Source organism: Sinocyclocheilus rhinocerous, unplaced genomic scaffold (genome assembly GCF_001515625.1).
Source record: "Sinocyclocheilus rhinocerous isolate Xijiao unplaced genomic scaffold, SAMN03320098_v1.1 scaffold671, whole genome shotgun sequence".
Lineage (NCBI taxonomy): Eukaryota > Metazoa > Chordata > Actinopteri > Cypriniformes > Cyprinidae > Sinocyclocheilus > Sinocyclocheilus rhinocerous.
In genome coordinates, this window is record NW_015625021.1 from 353300 (window position 1) to 375920 (window position 22621).

A 22621-nucleotide genomic window follows, 5' to 3' on the forward strand; every position below is an offset into this window, starting at 1 on the left:
TTCTATGTAATATATATATATATATATATATATATATATATAAACTATTAAAATAATAAAATAGTTGCAATAGTTATTGCTAAGATACCAATATTAGTACAAAGAATCTTTAAATTTGACTGGTATTGATACCGATCACTGAAATGTTGGTACTGGGACAACAGAAGTCTCAGGATTTCTGCATCGTAGCGAAAGTGTTTGGGGGTCAGGGCGAGGTGAGCAGCTCTGCTCTGTGACCCTCACAGGCCCCAGTGTCACTACCATCTTCCTGTTCCTGCTCATTAAAGCACAGGACATGGAGGAGAGTGCGAGAGGGAGGAGAACAGATCAGAGGAGAGAGAATCAAATCCCCCAGCCTAGTTCCTGTGCGTCTGTCCTTCCTGTTTTCCTGATGATATTCACACACACACAAAAACACACGTTGTTGCTGCAGATATAGTGCATGGTAACTTACTCTCAGATGTCCGCCCTCTGTTCTGCTGGAGCCAGTAGCTAATCTCATTTTTGCACCAAAGAACTAGTTCTGGGTTGGAAAATTCAGCACTGGCCTAGCTCATAAACATCTGATCTCTGATTAAGTAACTGTAATGTCAGGGGCTGAGAACCTAGTCTCATAGATATGATATTAACCTGATATTAACATTCATCCTGGGTGGCCTATGCAGCAAAAAATTCCTACATTTAGGTTAAATGCAAATGTGGATGTAATAGCTTACTAGAGATCAAAACTAGACGTATAATGATTTACAATGACAAAATGTAAAGTATGTTCCTTGCTGATTTCTATTCAAACATTTTATTTGTTCACTGTGTTATAGATAACAAATCAAGTTTGATTCAAATGTGACATATGTGAATGTATGTTCTTGGATTGAAATATATGACTTTACTAAATATCTTCATGGAACATAATCTTTATTTAATATTCTAATGATTTTTGCCATAAAAGAAAAATCTATAATTTTGACCCATACAGTGTATTTTTGGCTATTGCTACAAATATACCCCAGTGACTTAAGACTGCTTTTGTGCTCCAGGGTCACATTTGTTAAGCATGTGAAAGTGATGGCCAATCAGAGGCGTTCAAGTCAGAATCCACTGAGTTTGTTCTGTGTGAACTCTGCACACTCGCGAATCATTTAACTATAACCAACAAAGTATAAACACAATGTAAATAGCAATTCATTATGCACAACACATGTTAATATTTTATTGTGTTATTTACTCCTTGTCATTTTTAATAGCATTTTATATATACTGATGAAGGGCAATATATTTTTAAATGCTTTTTTTAAATATATATTCATATTTTTTTTAAATAAATTTTCCAAAATATGGCCAAAATATAGAAAATATATTTATGTATTTTTTTTAAATATATTTTGAAATGTAAAAAATATATTTTAAAATATATATTTGTTGCCATATAGGGCACTAAACACACCATGCATTTTCTGGGAATCAAACATATGATATTAGCATTGCTAGTAGCAATCTCTACCACTTGAGATGCTATAATAAAAAGGGTCCAAAACAAGGCCCAAAACTAATGTGATTCCATGATGGAGACCACATTTGGAGGCTGTCTATCTCGCCTGGCCAGTTGTGCAGTGTGCAGACCCTTTGATCCGGATTTTGTGACGTGAAAATATTTGCATTGAACTAAAGTGTAGCCTGTACGTACTATATGAGTCAGAGGATCTCTTGAAGTGTGCAAAAGGTGTTTACAGGTGGACTATTATTCATAAGACACCTGTGGTGGGATTGTTTGTTTAAACACATTGTGCTGCCATTGGTTCATCAGCCATATTAAAGGTTTTGGATCCAAACATAGATCGTATGCTCAGCATTCTTGGTTGATGACAGCATTGATCAGTTATAAATGAACGAGCGTGTGAAGCTTACAATTCTTCCCTTTGTGTGTCAGGGTTTGCCCAATATGTGTTCAGGATCCACCTAGAAAACCCACCCACAGGTGTACCAGGATAGATCGGTGACTCACATCAGTACCAGGATCCTGATATCAGGAACAGGAATGTGCCTTTCTTTGTACTGAAACAGGTTTCGGTGACGTCTCCTGTTTCTTAAGTCTTTTTCCTAAGAAAGTCTTTGCACTTCTGCTGCAGTTGCTTCACATGACAGGAAACAACAGCTCTGTCTTCGTACTCTAGTGCGACCTCTCACCTTTCACTCTTTCTGACCTGCAGCTGTCTTCGAAATGTCAGAATCTGCTGCGTGATTCTATGGACAGGTTTTTTCAAAAGAGAGGATTTGCCTTCGCCATTGCAGAACAGGAAAGTTCTTTTCTAAGTACTGAATATCCACATACTCCTCTATTATTTTATGCATTGCAGCAACAGCACAAGAATTCTCTGGATTGTTTGGGCTTTGGTGTGTCTCTATCCACGCAGGTTTCTAGATATGGATAAGTGAATGAAGCTCACCCAAACACTCCCTCTTACCACACCTGAATACCTCGTGTAAACTGTCACAAATAGACATCTACTGACAATTGCAAAGCACACCATGTGTAGCAGAGTTCAGCATCTCAGTTCGAGATTAGCACAAATAAATTAGACATTACTCATGATGGCAAAATGATTAGTTATTATCAGTTTTTATTTTAGAATGTTATTCATCTCAGTCACGTTTGGAATAATTTTAGTGTTGTCAAAAAAGCACCGGTACTGGTATTAAGCCGATACTTACATTTTCTATAGTAACTAGTCAATTTGATACCCACTTATGTGTGGCTGTGCATATTTGTGACACCTGTGCGTATTTGTGAGCTTTAATTAGAGCGTCAAAGGTTTGTAATTACAAGATGTTTTAAAGCGTTGAGCACTGTAGCCAATCACAGACATGTCTGTTGAGCATGTCTCAACGCGATGGCCAATCAGAGGCATTTAAGTCAGAATTCACTGGGTTTGTTCAGTGTGAGCTTTGCGCACTCGCAAATCGTTTCGCTATAACCAACAAAGTATAAACAAGATGTAAGTAAGAGATTTTTTTTATTATTGTAACAGGAGTTTTCTCTTAGTCAGTGAGCTCGCGCTGCAGCTGAACGAGCCCGATCTCATGAAAGTGCGTATAAATAGTACGCCAAATAAAAACGAAAGCTCGTGGCATTTATACACAAAAATGGACTTTGGCGTGCATATGATACGCAGTTTTCGCGTACATATGATATGCATCTACCCCACAACCCTAAACCTACCTTTGCATAGCATATACACGCCAAAGTCCATTTTTGCGTATCAATACCACGAGTTTTCGTTTTTATTTGGCGTACTATTTATACGCACTTTCATGAGATCGGGTTGGCTGAACTTATAGCTTCATTGATTATAAAGGGAGTGCTCTTTGCTCACTTTCTGTACAAACCCATTCATAATTTGAAATAAGGTTTTATCTTTCATGCTGCTATGTACACACTGCAAAGTTTCAGGAGTGACAACAGTGATGACATGCTGGACTGAATCTGACCTGTAACTTGTTCTGTTATTTGTATTTCTTTTTGATTTTATTACTAACTTTTCATTTGATCTTTATAATAAAATCAAAAAGAAATACAAATAACAGAACAAGTTACAGGTCAGATTCTATTTTGATATGAGCTAACCGATCTTTAGATTTAATCACCATTGATAGCCAGATTTATTGTAATGCTTTTTTCCTCAGTTGGTCAGAACAAACGTGGCAGACTTGTTACTTACTTGTTCAGATGGCAATATACGGTGAAAATTCTTATTTGGGTCATATTCCAAGACGTAGGCTAGAATATGTGATTGCGAAGTACAGTAAATATCCACACCGGTGCGGTGACTGACAGCCACACATACTCGTCAGAACATTAGATTCATCCGCGCTGGAGCCGCGCCGACTCACAACCCACGCAAGCTAGATAATTCCGCACACAGCTGTTTTTAAACAGAGATGGCGACAAAGAGGCAAAACTTACGGACTGCAGCTTTAACTAAAAAAAACTATTAAAATAAAATAGTTACAACAGTTTTTGAAATGTACTGAAATTGGTGCAGAGAATCATGCAGTTTTACTAGTACTGGACATGAAAACACTAGTGGTGTTTGCTTAGGCAAGAATGAACAACCTGGCAACACCATAGCAGTAACTAGCAGAACACTGTATCACTGTGTCGGTAAATTGTGCACAGGTAAGCACCACCTTTTCTTTGATCATTCATGTCAAAATAGACATGTGCAACAGCTAAACTCTTTCATATCTTGTAAAGAGTTATCCTGCCTTTGTGATCTAATAAGCAAATCTGTCCAAACCCAGATCAGATGTGTGACTCTCACTTGACTCACACCTGGCTCTTACAGGAAGACCGGGGTCTCCCTTTCATGCTTCTTTGAACATATTCTCTTCAAACGCATAGTCTTACTGCACACTAAATTACTCACATACACCAGCTGTGTTCTGAATATTCACAATCATGACTCAGTGACAACTTCAATCTGACACTTCTTTAATTTCAAAGGGTTCCTGTGATTTGTACTTAAGGACCGAACTGAGAATACAAGTTTTTTGTTCTTCAGTATTTGCCAGCAAACCAGCCCATGCTGGTAAGTGTTTTTCAGTAGTGATTAGTCTTTGAGGGTCCTGGCTGTACATCAAGGCTGGGTGTTACCAGCAGACAGTCAGATTGAGCTACGAGGCCCCTGTGTACGGCATTAGTCAGAGCAATTTTCTCAGTCTAATTCAATGACTGATTTATGAATTGCTAATTTAAGAAGACCTGCAAATTGTCTTCAGCTGTTTATAAGTATCAGTTCTACAACTTATGTGTGGAAAGACGTTTGTCACCAAAGCGGCAAAGAATAAAGTCTTAAATTTGAAAGTTGGAATGCGTTAACAGGAAGAGGAACTTTTTGAACGGAATTCTGAGGGATCTGTTTATTACCATAGAGTGCAAAGAATTAAACGTGACCAGATAACTCATCACTCACTTATCATTTACCGCAGTATCAGAACATCAGAAAAGCTCCTAAAGTCTCAGTAGAAGAGACAGATTGTGGAACTGAGGATCTGAACTGAGGATCAATCATTCTAGAAGACTGTGGATGCTTATATCCAAAGCAACTTGCCTTGCCTTGCTTCAAAGCACAATGTTTGCTCTACCAACCTCCTGTTTACCAGTCGTAATATAAGACTACCATGACTTGGATGGATGGATAGATAGATGAAGAAAGAGATGATGATCTGAAAGAGAATGACCGATTCCAAATTAGAACTATTTCCTACCTCTCCAGGTCAATCAAAAATCCCTTAAATCCCAGTTATTAGATGAAATCCTGCTCACTGAGTGTCAAGTGAGGATGGACTGTTTCATAACTCCTTTATGAAATCATAAAGCTCTGAAGAAATGAGACTTTGCTTCACTTTGTGGCTGTGTAAATCATTAAAGTTATTATTCCAACACTCATTACAATCAGTAAGGTTTTGAATTCTCGCTCTTTTTCTTGTTTGCAACGGTTTGCAATGCCATATGTCAAGGCATACGTGAGTATCGCTTCTATTCTTAGTGTGTGATGCATGTATATTTCCAAATCTGACAGCATTGCAGCCAAAAGCATGCATGCTTCTTTGATGGAAATAGCTCCAATAAAAGCTGATGAATCATTAGTCAGAACGCCCTTGCACAAGCTGCTGCTGCTGTTTGTGGGAGGTGATGAATATCTTGTTATATGCGATGTATTTTCTCTTCTTTGCTGCAGCCAGTCGAAAATTACTGTGCACAATCCTGACTTTAGCTATTTGAATTCACAACAAATTATTATTATATTTTTTTTATTTATATAGCACAGTTTAATGCAACACCATGTTGCCCAAAGTGCTTCACAATATCACAATAAACTTACATAAAAACAAGCATAGTCACAAATTTAATTAATTTAATTGCACGGTTTACTTTCACGGGGACCATTTCATTCGCTAAACGAAATAAGCAAGATAGTTGTGCAAACATTTCCAAATATGGAAGCTTAATTTATACATATTTTCCTAATAAAAACATGCTTAAACAAACCTAAAATGGTTTGCTAGTCTTGCTGGTTTTAGATGGTTTAAACTGGTCTTCCTGGCTTGCCTAGATGGTGTTTATCTGGTTTATCTATGCAGCTAGTTGAAAAGTGCTCAGAATCCCTCTAAAACTAAAACCAACATGACCAGCTAAAACCAACAAAACATTTTATGCTGGTTTAAGAAGTTGCAAGCCAGTTGTGAAGGATGCAATTGTGAAGGATGCAACAGACCCATATGATCTAGAGCTTGATTACTGGATTGCAAAACACAGCGTAAATAGTTATAAAGTCGTGATAGCGGGTGTTTGTGACCGAGATGGACTTTTAAGAAATCAATACAAGGCAGCACAGATGCTGATCTGATGTCTGTAGCACAGGAAGTCATGTCTGAAAGTCATTAACAGTCTGTCTGTAGCAGTGAGACCATGAGGAAGAAAGATCAGACAGCCATTAGCATTAGCACTAAACAGGGTCCTGTTTATACCATCTGGAAAGTCTCGCCCCTCAGCCATCTTGGCTCACGAGCTAGGGTTTTCCCTCCGTGAGTCACTGCCGACTGATAAACTTTCTCTCTCCCCTCTACCCCGCCACTTCTTTTACTTTTCTCTCGCCCACTCTCTCAGCAGACCGGGGTGTGCCCACAAGGAAGAGACAGAGACAGAGACGTTCAGGGAGTCACAGGGCTGAGCTACAGTCTAGGAGACTGGGAGGAGACAGACAGAAAAATTACACACAGGGCGGGATTTCCTTGTGACTGTCTCAAACCATGCAAACGCATGCAAATATTTTGCAAATGGTTTTTCTTGCGAATGCAACTTTTGGGGTTTATACAAGTCTGTTTCCCCCAAGAACCGTTGACTGGTTAGTTGAGTCAGAGGTTTAAAAGCTACGTTGACTTTCAGTTAATCATTTGTCATTTGAACATCTGAATACGTTTCACTCTTTATCACCCCTGAAACATCCTGCACACCCTGTACACACACATCTGTGTCAGCAGACCATGACTTACCTCCAGTTTTTACATTTGTGTCATTTATCTAACAGTCAGGAGTCAGTAGTTGTTAATTAGTTGTTAATCCTAAATGATATAGGCTACTATACAATATGCACTATGTGCTGTATGGATTATATAAGGTTATTTTGTCATTCAACATCATAGTCATAGCTGTAACCATGAATAGCATGAATTGTCCAACAAGCCACACTTTGTTTTTTCTGTTTAAGTGCATCATCCAGATATATTAGAAGTGTACTTTTTCATTTTGGAATTTTCAGTGAACTCACTAATCACAGCATTTATACTAAAAACACAGTGCATAAATTAAGCGTTAGCGTTAGTTCTGGCAGGTCACGTGAGTCAAGCTTGCATCAGCTGATTCTCAGCTGATCACATCTACCTATAGGAATACGACACCTATCGCAGCATTCCTATATAAGCTCTATTCAGTATTATTCAGCAGCTTTTCAGCTTGCTCAGGAGCAAATTACCCTCCTCCATCCCCAGCTCCTCCTTTCGCCACAGTCAGGACTTGGCTTTCTGATATTCCTTGCTAATCAGACTCCTTTATCTTGAATAAAGTGTTACACTTAAATATCAAGTACATTAATGATATCTGCCTTGTTCTGTTCTGTTAACCCTAGGGGGGTTATTATTGCTGCTCTCCCTGCTCATTCATGACAGGCTGCATGGATGGGCAGGGAGTTTTTTGCCCAGAACAGAACCATACCGCCAAACCAAACTTCATGCTAAGTATCTATCATTTTGATGATAGTGGTCCTGACAGAAGTATGTGAATTGGGACGCACCTAGAGTTCGCAGTGTACTTCACTACTTCCCTAATGCGTTTGACGCTTAATGATCTAGAACAGAACATTTGCCTCATTCAGTGGGAATACCGTGTTTCTGATGAATATCTGGCCCACCAGAATGATTTGATTATCTATGCGATGATTTTCCTTGAATAGCTGATCTGTTGTGAAATGTAGTGGTGTAAACCATAAACGGATCTGAGAGTTCTTACTATTTGTGTCATATTATGGTGCTACACAGAGCTCATGTTTAATGTTTCAAATCTCTTGATGTTTAATTTCCATTTGAATACTATTTAATTGTTGTTTTGTAGTCTTAGTATATCACTTCATTAGCTTAGCATTCTAATGTTCTTCATTACAGTGTGTTTCTATACTTATTAAAGTATCATAACATTAGCTTAGCAACATGCTATATTATTCACTAGCATGTTACATTTATTAGAGTGGAAAGCCATTAGCTTAGCAGCATGCTAATGTTTTTCATTAATATGTGTTTTATGCTTATCAGAGGATGATGTCATTAGAATTCATTAGATTATCATGCTAATGTTCTTCACTACGGTGTGTTTCTATGCTTATCAAAGTATCATAACATTAGCTTAGCAACATGCTATGTTATTCACCAGCATGTATTACGTTTATTTGAGTAGCAAGGCAGCAATTTGCTAATGAGTATCAGGTCATTAGTTTTTCAAAATGCTAATACTTTTCCACTGTTATGCTTATTAGATTTTCATGTCATCATTACCCTAGCAACATGTCAATATTTTTCACTAGTATGTGTTTTTATGCTTATCTGAATGTAACGTCATTAGCAAACAACATGCTAATGTCAATTCTGAGTTTCCCATATTTGTGCTTTATGTATAAGAGCACTTTGTGGGGCATGCAGAGCTGTAGAGAACGTTTCAAATAGATGAGGTTTCATTTGAGTTAGCATGCTGCCTTAGAAGGTAGCTGCCTATGCATCATATTCAACATCATATTCATGTTCATATTAGACCGTTTAAAATTACAGCATCACCCTGTGCATGCCGGTCGTGCATATTCAAGAAAACAAAAAAATGCACATATAAGCACACAGATCTGTAATCTATGTAGAACTCTGGCAGGAATAGAAATTGAGTAACAAATTTACTGATTGAAGCAACACTTTCTTTCCATGGTAGTCAGTGACAGTTACTGTGTAAAATGTCAAGGCAAATATTTTTCCTGAAGTGACGCATGTTGTTGCAGTGGTAAATGTGCTGCAGGCTGTGAGAAAGCTGATGTCTGCTGTCTGCAGGATCGTGTCATGGCTGATCTCTGAGTTTCTGCTGACCACACAGTGACATCAGTGTGAGTGTGTGTGTGTGTGTGTGTGTGTGTGCTTGTGTGTGGTCAGCAGCAGGTGTGTTGGCAGAGTGACGCTGTTAAATGACAACAGCTGCATGTCTTCTTTAAAAATTGGAGGTACCAGATTCAGTCACACCTGGCTGTCCTGTTTCTAACTAAACAGTTACACCATGGCTTGACCTCTTCACCTCTTCACTTCCCTAAACACAATCATCAAAGAACTACGGACAGTGTGCAAATTATATTTCAAGGGGATAACAATTTCTGTGAATTTCTGGGTATTTTTCAGGGTTCAGTCTGGTAAAGTTTGGCTTGTTCTAATCAAAAGTAAATTTTTTTATATTTTTATATTTATTAAAAGTTTGTTTTGTTGTGGTGGGGGTTGAGATATTTGAGTAGTTGATGCATAACATGTCCACTGAGTATATAGGGTACATAATTTATGAAGGAGAGTGTACTGAATATATTAAGTCCTGTATATGGTTACATTATTTTATCTTATGTTTTTCACAATCTTTTACTTACACTAGTTTATTTTAAATGGTTCTAGAGATTGACGAATGATTTTTAAAAAATAGATTTAGATTAAGAGTACTATGCCACACTGCAGGACACGTCAGCTTTCCAAAAGTATTTCACTACACCTGTGTGTTATATGTTAATCTGTATTAAAGCCATAATAATAATAGGGTTTTTTTGCAGATGTACCAATCCTTATGCAATTTAAAAATATACAAACAATGCCCCCAAAATATATTTGCTAAAATGTTTCAAAATATATTTTCTAACAATATATATTTTTTGCCTTTTTTGTATATTTGAAGAATATATTTAAAAAATATAAATGCATTTTAAAATATATTTTGCCCTCCATATATTTAAATCCAAGAAAAAAACATTCACATGTCACATTATTTGTTGTCTTTTACACGTGTGAACAAATAACACATTTGAATGAAAAATACATAATGAATAAAGCCTAAATGTAGGCTACTGTAAGATTGGATTTTGAAATATATTTTGGTATATGAAGTTTGAAACTAAATATATTTTCCATTTCAAAAATATATTTAATTGAGCTTCGCTGTTTACAACATTTATTTAGCATATATTTAAAATATGGTCAAGAAAAATGTGGCCAGAAAAAAAATGGTGACGTTAATTTCAAACCCAGAAGGCAAAATTGGCCAAATTATTGCCCACATTTATATCTGATAATATCTCAAAAATGTGTTTAGTCTTCATGATCCTTTCTAATTTCTGACTAGTCACTATCAGTGTAGACACACTGCAGATGTTTAGGACATCTCTCTGTCTCAGTTCTGTTTTCTGTGTAAATCAAGAGAAACTCAGATGAAAACTCAGATACTTGTACAACTCTGATGCTACAAAACTCATTTTAGGCACTTTCACTTTGAAAGACACATCATGTGTCAGGTTTTCTCAAAGTTCCCAGATTAATCTTTCTCACTTTCAGAGTTTCATTTGTCTTGAACCCACAGCTGAGTTCAATTTAGAGACATCAACAACTCAAAAGTCTTCATTAATTAGCCATGAACCAAACCAACCAGCAATGAGGGGAATCACAACATTACAAAATTTGATTCAAAGCAAGTATATGAAAATCAGTCAAAAAGAAAAAGGTATAAGACAGTACTTAATGGGTTTAATGAGGGAAACAACTACAATCCCATGAAGCACTGCGAATGACATAAACCAAAACTGACAGAGAAATATAAAACTATACATCTAAAATTCTTGCTTGTATCCATAGAAACAATATATTTTCAGTTTATTGCATAATATACATGTATACAAATTACTTAAGTATTTAGAAAGTGTAAAGAGGCCGACTCGATTATGTCATTTGCGGTGCTTCATGGGAGTGGGCGGAGCTAAAGATCTTGTTTGGCGCTCTTTGCTCACTGCGACTCTCTGATTTGTGGAATTCTCTGTTCAGCATCAAAAGTAATGTATTTTTCCACCACAAATGGGTAGATTACTTACAAATTGTAGTCTGTTACTGATTCCAAATTACATGACAGAAATTGTAGTTAGTAATGTAATCCATTACATTACACATTTTAGGTAACTACTCTTAGATTACTTTTAGATTACTTTTAACCTAACTCATTTATCACATTGATTTAAATAGGATAATCTTAAAAATATGGAACCCAACTCTATATCTGTGTGTGAATAAATATAAAGAAACAGCTTTCATTGCGGTTTCTTGCTTTCAGAGTTGTCAGAGTGCACACTGTCTTGTTATGGCCAGAAATATCCCATTTAACATAATATCAGATATGATTGTTTCAGTGTGCAGCTCGGTACTCATTTAGAAGGCTGTGACATTTATGTGGGATCAGCGTTTAGGCATAGACACATATTTTTATATCGAAAATGAGGGAGAAGGGAGAAGCTGTCTGGTCAATGCGTCCCCACATTTAGATCGTCGCCCTTCCGAGGAGGGTTTGATTGTGTACAGGCCAGATAGGCGTATTAGGGCGATTTGGGTTTAGCCAAAGTCTGTAGACGAACAAAATGATTTAAATATGGAGCTTCTCGCCGCATTTCTAACCTGAGAGGAGGGTTGTGTTGGAGGTGGTTATTACTCCTATGATGATCGGGTGGAAGCACTTTCTGTCCAGACACTTTTCCCAGCCTGTGGCATGAGTGAGTCAGCCAGGGATCTTTCTGAGCGTCCATAAATAAGCAGATTAACATGTTTCCCAGTCGTAGCCACTGTACGCAAACCTGTCTGGAATGTTCTGGCCTTTCTGTTTTGCACATTCTTCCTCACCTTACTGAGCAGCTCTCCATTGGGAGCCATTGGAAATGCTAAACATATCCTGAAAAATGGAGCAGGGATTCTGGTTTCTGGACGCCGGAGTTTCGGGCAGCAAGAGCAATTGTGGGACAATTGAATGAGTCAACTTTCCAGTGCTACTCTTCCATACCCCCATACAAAACCATGCGCACACACACCACCCCTCCCGTCTTCTCTTTGTTGGTCAGAAAATAGGGCTAACAAGAGGGTGTGTGTGTGAATGGCAATGGGGTCGTTTCTATTTTTAGTGTCGGTAAGTTGCATTGAGTCAGCCCTGAGTTTGAGGTCGGGGGCTCAGTCTCTTTGATCATAATTATAACTCAGAAACTCTGGACACATAGCTACCAATTCAAGAGCAAAATATACAATGTCTTTAGAGCAATTTTGTCATCTTGACATTTTGTAAGCCTATCCTGCATTTTGCGTTTCTCAACTGTGCATTTAACTATATAGATTCTACAAGTTTGGAAAATACACAGAGCACACGAATCTAACTATTCGGGTTTTGTTAGGCAGAATGACACAAACTTACAAGACTTTGCGTCTGTGTTGTGGTGTGAGAATGTTGGTTTGTTTTGTGTTTATAGCAATGCACTTTCCATGGACGTCTATGGGGCAAGGCATTGCACCAATCTGAAAAAAAGTGCATTTTATAATTGTCTAAATGATGATTTTGTTCAGTTCAGTCTAAGAGCAAGTGCCCATTGGGGGAAAAAAGTTTAAACAGTATTTTCACTTTCAATAGTATTAGTAAAAGTTTAAATAGTATTTTCACTTGAAAGCAGAGAGTTGATGTCTAGATACTGACTAGCTGCAGAAATTATTGTGAGTTAGTACATAACAGAAAATATGATAAAAAAAAAAAAAAAACATTAAACAGTGCTCATTATGCCTTTTTAAATTGTCTTTTTGGTTTAACTAATTTAAACATTGATTTACAAAATTTTTTTAGTTTTATCTAAAGTGCAAATTCTACTGTCATATTATAGCTAATTTAGCTTTTGGTTATGCTGAAATTAAGTTGTGAAAAGTAAAAAAAAAAAAATTATATATTGTGTAATTTATAAGATGCCTTAAGAAAAGATGTTGATTAAATGTATTAAAAATAAATGTATAAAATGTATTTAAAGTAATCTTTTTGCTTTGTATGAATGCTTTTGTCTTTGGGAAAAGAAATATGAAATCAAAATGTAAGATTTAAACGTAAATATAAGTTATATGCACCATAAGTTATATTCACCATATGCACAAGCACACCAGACATTGGTATGCTTGTGTATAAAATTCATCTTAAGTCCAATTTTCCATTAACTGAAGTTCAATCTAACTTGTAGTCAAGATTAGGTGATTAACGGTTAGTCTCAAATCCAGTGGGAATACCTCTGCGACGTTAATGAGAACCGCTAACAGAAACTGTCTCTGTATCCTCCCTTCACAAAGACCCGTTTCTGCAGTTTGGCTTTAGTCACCACACCCTGCAACTCCCACTGTCTCTCCCTCTCTCTCACCCCATCCCACAGCCCACCCAACCCCTCCAACCACCTATCCGCTGCGGCTGGGGCTCGGGATGGGTGAAGTTCAAATGGGCTGCACTTAAAAATTCCTTTCAACTCTGTGGGTCAGTCAGACCTGTTGGCGTGAGTGTAAACCTCACTCTGAAACGTCCACATGAAGGCCTTGTGTCATTAAAGGCTTCCTGCCACTTTTGCACGTACCTTTCAATTAACTGCCACCTCAAACAAAGACACATGCACATGGGGCCAAACAATGGCTTCTCTTGTGTTAGTGAAGCCTGAGGTGAAATTCCACTGTTTGAAATTCCATTTGAGTTACCTTGGAAAGACCTCGGCAGAGCATGGAGGACACTTGAAGTGCACAACGTTTGGCGTTTATGTGAAAGGCATGCTGTGCTTGGAAAAACTTCAAAAGGAAAAAAGTCATGCACGAATTTAAGGCGTGCAAAGCATGAAAAAAACTGCATGCAGGCTTATTAGTGTGAAGCGGATATTTTGTGTATTGGTTGTCTTTGTCAGCTTGCATAAAATTCAAACTATAGCAATACTGCAACCCCATACTAAAATAAATACATGCATGTAGTGCATTAAAAAATAGAATGCAGACTTTTTGCAAAACATGATGTGTAGACTTCTCTAGCAAACACTTGTTGGCTTGTTGCAACAGTATAGTGCATGTGTTTGTTTTTGTCAGTATGAACAAAGCTCATGACTTGTAAATACAGCTCAAACTATAGCAGTACTGCAACACCTTAATAACTTAATGCACACATGCAATGAAATACAGCATGCAAGCATATTGGGATGTTTGAGGAGCGGTGTTGGTTGTTTTTGACAACATGGTCAAAGTCCATCACTTACAAACACTCAAAAACTCCAACTATAGCAATTCTGCAATATAGCAAAACCTTTACCAGAGGAAATGCATGAATGCATTAAAAACAGCATGCAATTTATTGCTAGGTATAAAAAGTATAGTGCATGTATTGTTGTCTTTGCCAGAACAAAGCTTATGACTTAGAAATACATAAAGCTCAAACCATAGCAGTACTACAGCTCTTATTAAAGGAAATGCATGCATGTGCTGCATAAAAAAAGTTTGGACAAAGGACAACATGGACAAAGTCCATCACTTACAAACACTCAAAAACTCCAACTAGGCCTATAGCAATGCTGCAACCCTTTACCGAAAGAAATGAATGCATGCAATGCAATAAAACAGCATGCAAGACATGAAGAGAACGGTGCCTACAGTATGTTATTTGTCATCAAGGATGATGTTCATCACTTGGAAATATATAAAACCTCAACCTACTTACGCAATACTGCAAATACTTGCAAAATTAAACAATAATGAATGCAATGTATGGAAAACACCATGTAAGCTCATTGGGATGCCTGAAGAGTATAGTGCATTAATTATTGTCTTCTTCAGCATTGACGACTCTCATCACTTGGAAAGCTTAAAAGTAAAGCAATAAAAAAACATTAAACAGGGCTCATTTTGACTTTCTAAATTGTCTATTTGGATTAACTAATTTAAACATTGATTTACAAAATTCTTTTAGTTTTATCTAAAGTGCAAATTCTACTGTCATATTATAGCTAATTTAGCTTTTGGTTATGCTGAAATTAAGTTGTGAAAAGTAAAAAAAAAAAAATTATATATTGTGTAATTTATAAGATGCCTTAAGAAAAGATGTTGATTAAATGTATTAAAAATAAATGTATAAAATGTATTTAAAGTAATCTTTTTGCTTTGTATGAATGCTTTTGTCTTTGGGAAAAGAAATATGAAATCAAAATGTAAGATTTAAACGTAAATATAAGTTATATGCACCATAAGTTATATTCACCATATGCACAAGCACACCAGACATTGGTATGCTTGTGTATAAAATTCATCTTAAGTCCAATTTTCCATTAACTGAAGTTCAATCTAACTTGTAGTCAAGATTAGGTGATTAACGGTTAGTCTCAAATCCAGTGGGAATACCTCTGCGACGTTAATGAGAACCGCTAACAGAAACTGTCTCTGTATCCTCCCTTCACAAAGACCCGTTTCTGCAGTTTGGCTTTAGTCACCACACCCTGCAACTCCCACTGTCTCTCCCTCTCTCTCACCCCATCCCACAGCCCACCCAACCCCTCCAACCACCTATCCGCTGCGGCTGGGGCTCGGGATGGGTGAAGTTCAAATGGGCTGCACTTAAAAATTCCTTTCAACTCTGTGGGTCAGTCAGACCTGTTGGCGTGAGTGTAAACCTCACTCTGAAACGTCCACATGAAGGCCTTGTGTCATTAAAGGCTTCCTGCCACTTTTGCACGTACCTTTCAATTAACTGCCACCTCAAACAAAGACACATGCACATGGGGCCAAACAATGGCTTCTCTTGTGTTAGTGAAGCCTGAGGTGAAATTCCACTGTTTGAAATTCCATTTGAGTTACCTTGGAAAGACCTCGGCAGAGCATGGAGGACACTTGAAGTGCACAACGTTTGGCGTTTATGTGAAAGGCATGCTGTGCTTGGAAAAACTTCAAAAGGAAAAAAGTCATGCACGAATTTAAGGCGTGCAAAGCATGAAAAAAACTGCATGCAGGCTTATTAGTGTGAAGCGGATATTTTGTGTATTGGTTGTCTTTGTCAGCTTGCATAAAATTCAAACTATAGCAATACTGCAACCCCATACTAAAATAAATACATGCATGTAGTGCATTAAAAAATAGAATGCAGACTTTTTGCAAAACATGATGTGTAGACTTCTCTAGCAAACACTTGTTGGCTTGTTGCAACAGTATAGTGCATGTGTTTGTTTTTGTCAGTATGAACAAAGCTCATGACTTGTAAATACAGCTCAAACTATAGCAGTACTGCAACACCTTAATAACTTAATGCACACATGCAATGAAATACAGCATGCAAGCATATTGGGATGTTTGAGGAGCGGTGTTGGTTGTTTTTGACAACATGGTCAAAGTCCATCACTTACAAACACTCAAAAACTCCAACTATAGCAATTCTGCAATATAGCAAAACCTTTACCAGAGGAAATGCATGAATGCATTAAAAACAGCATGCAATTTATTGCTAGGTATAAAAAGTATAGTGCATGTATTGTTGTCTTTGCCAGAACAAAGCTTATGACTTAGAAATACATAAAGCTCAAACCATAGCAGTACTACAGCTCTTATTAAAGGAAATGCATGCATGTGCTGCATAAAAAAAGTTTGGACAAAGGACAACATGGACAAAGTCCATCACTTACAAACACTCAAAAACTCCAACTAGGCCTATAGCAATGCTGCAACCCTTTACCGAAAGAAATGAATGCATGCAATGCAATAAAACAGCATGCAAGACATGAAGAGAACGGTGCCTACAGTATGTTATTTGTCATCAAGGATGATGTTCATCACTTGGAAATATATAAAACCTCAACCTACTTACGCAATACTGCAAATACTTGCAAAATTAAACAATAATGAATGCAATGTATGGAAAACACCATGTAAGCTCATTGGGATGCCTGAAGAGTATAGTGCATTAATTATTGTCTTCTTCAGCATTGACGACTCTCATCACTTGGAAAGCTTAAAAGTAAAGCAATGCTGCAACCCCTTGCTAAATGAAATGCAGGCATGCACTGCTTGATAAACAGCGTGCGGGATAATTAGGCAGCGTGAAGAGTGTATTGTGTTTTTTTTTTTATTGGCATTAATAAAGCCTATCAGTTGGAAATACTTAAAAGCTCAAATTATACTGCAACCTCATATTGAATATTTAAGACAGAGTTAAGTGTGAAGCCATAAAAGGCAATGAAATTACCAGTAGAAAACATTGCCATGTTGTGCTTGTTAAGGCTTTGAATAAAATCTCCACCAGGAGAGAGATTTTGCCCTTGATCTCCCCACTGTAAAGGACTTTAAACAGAACACAATAATTTTTTCATGGGTAGAACTCGCCCATAACACTAAATGAGACCACCCATGATCCAGGCTTTATTTAATTGTTACCATGATATCGCTCTCTGATTCACACTTGCTAAAAACGTAGCCGACTGTAATATATAGGACTGTTCTTTGAATGAAAAGCTCTGTCAGATGCATGATTGAGCCAGATTTTACACTTATGATGTCTTGTCTGAGACTATGCATGCAATTCTGGATTAGATCTGATTTCATTTCTTATCTTATAAATGTCTCAGCTGGATGTAATTTCCTTTTGTGAAAGTGATCTAGAAAAAGCTATTTTAAACTATCTTACGCACCACATGTTCTCCTGATGCATCACTGGTGTCTTCACTGCAGATGGTCTGACACTTCAGACGGCAGTAAAGGCTGAGTCTGTTGGGCTCTGGAGGAGGCCATGACTCATGTGAAGAATGGGCAGCGCTCGTAGTCAGACGTCTGCCGATGCTTCTCGATCGAAGACCAAATTAGCAGCAGCAGCAGCTCTCTCAAAGTGAAGACATCAGACGTGCAAGCGTACAATAACACGCTCTCATCTGTGTCAGCGCAAAAGAACAAAGATTACAGCAGGCCAGATTCAGCCAGAAGCACTGACACGACAGTCAGAACAAAATTATAACTGCCACGTCTCTGTTTTATAAAATGTTTTTTAGAAGTAGACATTTCTAGATGTGAATCACCTGTGTATATCTACTGTGCCTAATAGTGCTTTTTATATGTATGTGTGTGTGTGTGTGTGTGTTTTACATATACAATTATCATAATAATCATATTGCATATGCATTTCTCTCTCTCTCTATGCATATGCAATATGATGAATATTTGAAATATCATGCATTTCAGCTATTTGAAATATTTGAAATGCATAAATGCATATGCTTTGGATGAACATGCTCATGCACAGAAAAAATGGTGTAGAAAAAAAATTACTCCGAACTTGCTTGTTTCACAATTAATCAAAGAAATGGCAAGTAACATTGAATGAAGCGCTTAAGTTTGAAGTAAAAAAACTGAAATAGTATTTTCTTGTAAAATGTCAAATTAAAACTAAAATTTTTTTTTACAAGTATATGCAATTCAAGTCACCTTTATTTATATAGCACTTTATTCAACAGAGATCGTTTCAAAGCCGCTTTAAACATGTAAGTAACAGAATCAGTGATGCTAACTTCATGAAATGCAAGACAAATCCAAATTCTGCTGTAAAGCAGCTCTAAAATATGGAAAAGAAATCAAGAGAATATGCTATTACTCTTCACTAGACAGTTGTTTTTAGAAAATGTTTGTTGGTTAAAATGGTTAAAAAAGTTTTTTTATTATTATTATATGACATGAAACTGAATACTAAGATTTTGTTTCTAAGATTTGCCAGATGCGTTTTAAGCTAGATTTTTAAAACATAAGTTACTTTTCCTTACATTGGACACCCGTATTTGTCACTGACCCTAATACATAGAGGTCAGTATAATAGGTGTGGTTTTATTTAATTAAAGACCGGTTTCAATGGGAATCACTGGCATATGCGTTCATATGGTAAGTGTGCTTGTTGGTAACAATTCGGGCTAAACTGGGTGGTGGGGGGCTTAAAACAAGTCTATAATTATGGCTAAGATGCACGGCAACTCAGTCCCAGCCGTCCAGCACTGCACACAACTTACAAAAGAGAGGCTCTGTTGCGCTTTCAATCACGGCAAAAATGTTTCGGGCCAATTCAGCAGAACCACAGGAGAGGCAAGAGAATCTGTCTTGGTTTTTTTTACATCCATTACAGAATCAAGAAGCCCCTTATTTTATCTACAAGGCCACCACTCCCTGAGATATAAATATAGCCCTGTTGTGCTAAAAATACTCCGGCAGGCCTTTCTATTAACAGCCCTGCCGTCTGAACTAAATACTGTCAGCAACTTTAAATCAGCCAGGGCTTTTGCCAAGTGAAAGAAAAGCCTCTCTGTTTCTGTAACCGCCCCACTTTTTCTCTCACACACTTTCTGGCTTGACGTCAGCATTCGCCAGCACTTTCGACTCCAGTCACCAGTCACGTTCAGGCAAATTAGTCTTTTAGTCTTTTGCTGCCATTGTGCTGCAGTGTGACGCCTCTAGGGCTGAGCACGCGTACACGCTTTTTCCAGCAGTCTGGAGAGGAACACACAGCTAGCTATTGTCTGGTCAGCTGCGTTGCGAGCGTGCCGTACAATAGCGCATATTCTTAAAGCTCACCCACTGCCTGTTTCCACCTTGACTGCAAGTGAAGAGACACGCCAGACCTTCAGTTCACAGCTCACCCAGCTGATTCCTGCAGCAGTCACGTTCACTCCATCACCTGGGGATGGGTTTCATGAGAACATGCAGATTACTGTTGCTACAAAATGCTACGTGTAACAGTATTTGTTTAATTTATAGAGCACATTGCATACACAATGGTAATTCAAAGTGATTTACATAAAAGGATTTAAAATAATCATAATCACGACAGATGAATAAAGAAAACAAAAAAAGCTAAGAAATAGTTTATTAATACAAATTCATTTTATTTATACCTGTTTATTTTGATAATTGTATTTGTGTTTTTTGGTAATAAAACCTCTTCTATGAACATCTATTATTATTATTATTATTATTAATTTAGTCAGTTTTGCTTTTCTGAATTAAAATTATTTTTATATTTTTGTGATCAAAAACATTAAGGTGGAAAATGCATAATCTTCCTGAATTTTAAAAAATTAAGAGGAAAACAAGATGCATTAAGTACTATATTTTATTGGAAAATATTGTATAATATTATAATATATATATATATATATAATACAAACCCAATTCCAAAAAAGTTGGGACACTGTACAAATTGTGAGTAAAAAAGGAATGGAATAATTTACAAATCTCATAAACTTATATTTTATTCACAATAGAATATAGATAACATATCAAATGTTGAAAGTGAGACATTTTGAAATGTCATGCCAAATATTGGCTCATTTTGGATTTCATGAGAGCTACACATTCCAAAAAAGTTGGGACAGGTAGCAATAAGAGGCCGGAAAAGTTAAATGTACATATAAGGAACAGCTGGAGGACCAATTTGCAACTTATTAGGTCAATTGGCAACATGATTGGGTATAAAAAGAGCCTCTCAGAGTGGCAGTGTCTCTCAGAAGTCAAGATGGGCAGAGGATCACCAATTCCCCCAATGCTGCAGCGAACTGATTATAATGAGTTCTATAGCATTTTATCGCACCGCTCGCGTCCGGTGTAGACACGGTGTCAGCGTCAAAGGTTGCTGTTTACATCATGTTTTTGCAGCGTTGACCGATGTAGCCAGTGTTCTAGTAGCTTCATAAAATTACGGTTGAACCACTGATGTCACATGGACTATTTTGTCGATGTTCTTGGTACCTTTCTGGAACTTTCTACCTTTCTGCTGTCTATGGAGGGTCAGAGAGCTCTCAGATTTCATCAAAAATACCTCAATTTGTGTTCCGAAGATGAACGAAGGCCTTACGGGTTTAGAACGAAATGAGAGTGAGTAATTAATGACAGAATTATCATTTTTGGGTGAACTATCCCTTTAATGCTAGAGCATCCTCACTAATTTCAGAAGCAACCTCAGAGATTTGATTCTATAACCGGTCCTGATGTATCTATACAAAAGCTGATTTTGAAAAAATGATAATATCCTATCCTGAGAAATGACAATAAACTAAATGTCCATCATAGTCCACGTTTAGGAGCGTTACAGCATGTCATCAGCATTTAAATGACTGTTTTATCAGCTCATTCTAGACTCTTCCCCGTGATCACGATAAGACAAAAAAAAGCATGATTAATTCTCGCACCTTGTGGGAAACAGCTAGCGCATTCACGCTGCACATCTATGGAAACACAGCCACTGTTTCCGCATTCCTCACATACCGGCGCAGGAGCGCTGGGCACGACTCCGCCGGTGAGCGGTTAGGAGATGCCTTATCCAAACAAACATGTATAATGTGATACTTTAAACACTGATAATGACTATATTTCGCGCTGGTGTTGAGTAGAAGAGAGACATACTCGGCGCTTTCAGATTTGCCCTTAAATGGTCAATGACGTTTCCGGGGTTCCAATGCGTAATCAGAAAACGGCCTACGTCAGACGCACAATCAGCTCAGGGAATGCCCGGTAAAAATGCTTGATGTCTTTCATCTCAAAGGAGACTAATTTTGGAAACTCTGATTCTTCTTTTCTATTATTATCCCTCAATACAAATCTATCTTTAATCATTATTATCGAGCTCACTTTGACAGTGACTGTATAATACTAGCATTCTGTTGCTTCAGATTAGCAATAAACCAGCAAATGCTCAGAGAATATCACAACAACGTGTATGTGATTGTGAATCGTATTATAGTTATCTAAATACCAGGATGGTGGTGTTTTGTTGGAAGGATCTCATAAGACGCTCTGTTTGTTTTACAAGCAACTGTGTGCAACTATGTAGCTCTTCACCTCTCAACAGTTCACAACCCTGACCTGAACAGCAACTGGATGGAGCTGGAAAAACAAAGCTGACAAAGAAGTGTGCCAGAGTGTTACTAAAGGATCATATTGCTTTTAGATATATTGCTTGTGTGTGTGTGTGATATTTAATTTGTCATAAACTGACCAAATGCACAGCTCAAAATTTGTGATATTTAACTTTTTTTTTTACATTTATACAACATTTATTTGCCATTTATTGTGTTTTTGCAATAACTTCAGATGTAGTAATTTCTTTTTACTCGGTGGTTACACCAACTGACATGAATCAAAATGTCACTATCAAAATACAAAATTATATTACAACATACTTTTTTCATACATACGTTGTATATAAACTATTTTTCCTCATATTGGATACCCTTATTTGTCAATGACATTGATACAGTAACAATGATATGAAAAGAGCTTTCAGCAATATCCTTGTTCTTTGTACACTGGCGATCCATAGAGCCCCTTTCTCTAAAAACACTGTCAGCATCTGCTGTAACCTAGTAATTGGTAGCTGTAATTAAGCACGAGCAATGTGTTTATAGTGGTGAGATAAAATGCTGATTAAAGACTTATATACAGTGCAATGAAAATGAGAGCATTCACAAGCTGTAGT

The 22621-nt window shown here is 37.2% G+C and overlaps 1 long non-coding RNA gene across 1 annotated transcript in view; it reads left to right on the forward strand.

The window, feature by feature from the left end:
- Positions 1-22621, forward strand: part of LOC107747733 (uncharacterized) — a 54937-nt gene that overhangs the window by 32002 nt on the left and 314 nt on the right. The window lies entirely within an intron of this gene.